The 4,071-nt window shown below is 34.8% G+C and overlaps 1 pseudogene; it reads left to right on the forward strand.

Annotated features, from left to right (window-relative positions):
• The first annotated feature begins 2,845 nt into the window (after positions 1-2,845).
• Positions 2,846-3,862, forward strand: LOC101288660 (cytochrome c-like; annotated as a pseudogene).
• Positions 3,863-4,071: the final 209 nt, after the last annotated feature.

The following is a 4,071-nucleotide window of genomic DNA, read 5'->3' on the forward strand; positions in this document are numbered from 1 at the left end:
ATGCAAATTAAGACCACAACGTAAAAATATGTTCCCCGTGTAAAAATGGTTACAATTAAATATTATACATACAGACATATAGGTTAGAATGAGGAGAAATTGGAACACTCATTTATTCTAAATTGTTACAGAACTTTGAAAATTGCTTAGCATCATCTACCAAAATTGAACATAAGGAAGCATACTACTTGACCATACAATTTTATTCCTAGGAAAGTACCTAACAAAAATATGTGTGTGTTGACTGTGAGCTTGTGTGTGGATGAGCACAAAGAGAAAAATAAGCTGTGGCTACATGTACTGCAGGGATGAATAATGCAAACATAAAAATGAGTGAAGGTAGCCAGATAACAAATGATAGAGAAAGTAATTTAAATTTATGTAAATACCAAAGATAAAGATGAGCTCTAGTGTTTAGAGATACATACTTGAGTAGTAAGGTGAAAGAGAAAAGTCAAGGAAATTACCATAAACCTAAGGATAGCGTTATGTTGGGAAAATAGAGTGTTGTGATTAGAAAGGGGTATGTGGAGGGCTTTTGAGTACTATAGTACACTAAGTTTTGACCCATTTTTTGGTTACAGCAATTTCACTTTATAATTAATTACTAAACAGTACATTGTAGTTTATGTTCTTGTATTTAACATTTGTAAACATTTAAAAATGATGTAAGTGTTCAGCTCTAGGAAACTGAGTTTCTGTATGAAATGTATACAATGCTAACTTTATGTTTGCCATTATTTCTAAGAGCTGTAGATTGTAAATACCAGTTAGAGATACTGATTTAGTATTTTCACATTTATATCAACTTATACTGTTACACATGTGAAGTGATATGATTTATCCCTACTTTAAAATGACAATGACAAAGCTCACATGTATATCAAACAATTATGCCAAATTTAGCAGTTAGTAAGTATAATGGATCATGGATTCTGTTATTTTTCCATTTGCAACATGTTGCTTTATGTAGTAGATTAGAAATATATCCCTCATATAATTTTGGGAACCTAAGAGGACTAGTAGTGTTTAAATTTATTTTCAAATGATTAAATGGAAATTCCCTATGGATTCTGATTAAAGAACTGCTATCAAAACAATAAGATGCTTAGTCTTTCTTTCCATTTCTGGGCTCTGCAGTTATTCCTAGAAACTTTTTAAAACATGGGTAATATCACAGGCTAGTGGTCCTTTTATGGTGGTCACTGGACCTACAGCATTATTTGGAAGTGTTTGAAATATAAATTCTCAAGTTCCCCTCCAGTCCTACTGAGTCATAAGCTCCCAGTGGGACAGGGGAAGGGAGCAGAAGAACCAAGCAATCTGTGTTTCAACAAGTCCTCCAGGTTATTCTGTCACATGTCGAAGTTTGAGAACCACTGTTGGAGATCGAGAGCTTATATGATGCTGTTCACATGTGTTTGACAATTGTTATTTTTTTCCTTAATCTCTTTGCAATCCATGGATGTAAGCGGCAATGCTGATATTTGGAACTCTCTGAAAGGAAATGTCAGTGCCTTCATATTCCAACTAATCTACAATTCTTATGAACTAAGATTTCCATAATTAAATGCTAGCATTTAAATATCAAATTCATCTGAGGCTTGAGGTCTTCTTCCAAGTGTACTTGCTGTTGGCAGAATTTGTTTCCTTCTCATGCTTTCAAGATGGCTCTTTCCATCTCTTAGCCAGCAATGATATAGCGTCCTTCTTATGCTTGGAATCTCTGATTACTCTTCTGCTTTCTTCTTCTGTTTTAAGGACTCATATGATTACTTGATACCATCTGGATAATTCAGGAGAGTCTCCCTTTTTTAAGGCTAGTTGAATAGCAATGTTGATTACATCTGCAAAGTTCCTTTTGCCACATAATGTAACAAATTTTGGTGTAACATTAGGGAACAAAGAACATGCTTGCCATAATTCTGTCAATCACAGAGTTAAAATTCAGACATTATATTAACCCAAACTAATGTAGTCGACACCTGTAACTGAGTATTTTAATGCCTTTCTATATTTGAGAAATTTCCTTTCTAAACTAATATTAGTTGGTGGTAAAGTCATCCTTTGTCTATAGACTCAAAAGTTTTGGATAATTATTTCCCTTGCAGCAAAAATGTTGTACCAGGACTTAGGATGCACCATCTAGACGCACCTGCCCTTGGAAGGCATTGATGCAAAGATGCAAGAATGATCAGGACTCATCCCAATTAGAAGTTTTGGATGTGATTCTGTGGACTACCCAACATCATTTAAGTAAATTCCTTTTCTGCTGACTTCAGCCAAGGCATATTGGAAAATAATTTCTCATAGATGTCTCATGTTCCTGCACATATTAACTGCCCTTTGTTCTTGACTGTTAACGATATCTCTATATCAAGTAGCCTTGGAAGGTAGACAATGGCAGGTTTTCTTATAGGCCTTGAAAGACAAAGATAGTGTTTCCCTGTGGAGCAAAGAGCAGGTGTACTCATAGCTTTGGAAAATAGAGACAATGTCTACTTCCATAGCAAAGGCTGACATAATTAGTGCTTATTATAAATCTTATGACCCCCCCCCACACACACACAGATGGTGGGATGTATTTCCAAAAGTAGACAAGAGTAGTCATTTTTTTCCTTAAAAAATTTGAAGCAAATATTGACAATATGTTAAAATCAAACTACCAAAGCTAAGTAATAAATACAAATGTATGTGATTTATTAAACTTTAAATTATTTTTATGCTTCAAATTATAAAGAAAAAATTGACTTCTAATTTTTTTTTAGTGTAGAGCTATAACACCATAAATTTTAGGTGTATGTTAGAACGATTTATTTAAGAAGATCATTCTGGCATTTTCACCCGTACATAGGTGCGGACCGGCGTGTCCTTGGGATTAGAGAGCGGGACTTTTGGCTTGCAAGCGGGAATGGCTTAGGTCGTACACGGAGAAAGAACGATTTAAAAATGGGTGATGTTGAGAAGGGCAAGAAGATTTTTGTTCAGAAGTGTGCCCAGTGCCATACTGTGGAAAAGGGAGGCAAGCACAAGCCTGGGCCAAATCTCCATGGTCTGTTTGGGTGAAAGACAGGTCAGGCAGTCGGATTCTCTTACACAGATGCCAACAAGAACAAAGGCATCACCTGGGGAGAGGAGACACTGATGGAGTATTTGGAGAATCCCAAGAAGTACATCCCTGGAACAAAAATGATCTTCGCTGGCAATAAGGAGAAGGGAGAAAGGGCAGACTTGATAGCTTATCTCAAAAAAGCTACTAATGAGTAATAGTTGGCCACTGCCTTATTTATTATGAAACAAATGTCTCATGACTTTTTATGTGTACCATATTTAAATTGATCTCATACACTAGAATTCAGATCATGAATAGCTGATGTAATATTTCTGTCCGGATTTAAATAAGATTGGCTTGTGGCTAAATGAATATGGTCAGCTTTTGGAATTTTGATAGTAATTCTGGTTCAGCAAGTACTGTCACTGTTTTCCCCTTCTAAAGAGATGATTAAACTTGAATAAGGAATGTTAATCTTTTCAGGGATATGGTAAATGCCTTCTCAAACCCTATAGGAGATTGGTTTTATATTTAGATTTCTATAATTGGTTATATTAATATATTTAAATATTGAGAAGCTCCCTTCACTGTCTCATAGACCAGCAAGATTCACCTGTGTTTCAAGTTGTGTTCATTTACCTGTTAAGGCTAGGGCTGAAGATACATTGACAATGTCCACTTTATCTTTTTGGTCTTAAATATGCCAATTTAATTAAAATTCTCCATCTAAAACATTGCGTTTTACTTAATGAAGGGCATTTTAGTGTGGTTTTGTATAGCATCAGATAAAGAATATTTAGTACTTCTCACATTTTATAGATGATCTTTTTAAATTTTTTTTTAATAGATGATCTTTAAGATCAGGTGTTTTTAAAATTCACCGTGACATGATAGGTTGGGAAACTTGCTTGTGAATTCTTTACAAAGTCAGACTAAGTTATAATTCAGGATTGACTTTTAAACAGGTATTCAGAAACACAACTATAGAACTACTGTAGATGTGTGATTGGTAATGATGC

The sequence above is a fragment of the Orcinus orca genome, chromosome 13 (assembly GCF_937001465.1).
Source record: "Orcinus orca chromosome 13, mOrcOrc1.1, whole genome shotgun sequence".
Taxonomy (NCBI): Eukaryota; Metazoa; Chordata; class Mammalia; order Artiodactyla; family Delphinidae; genus Orcinus; species Orcinus orca.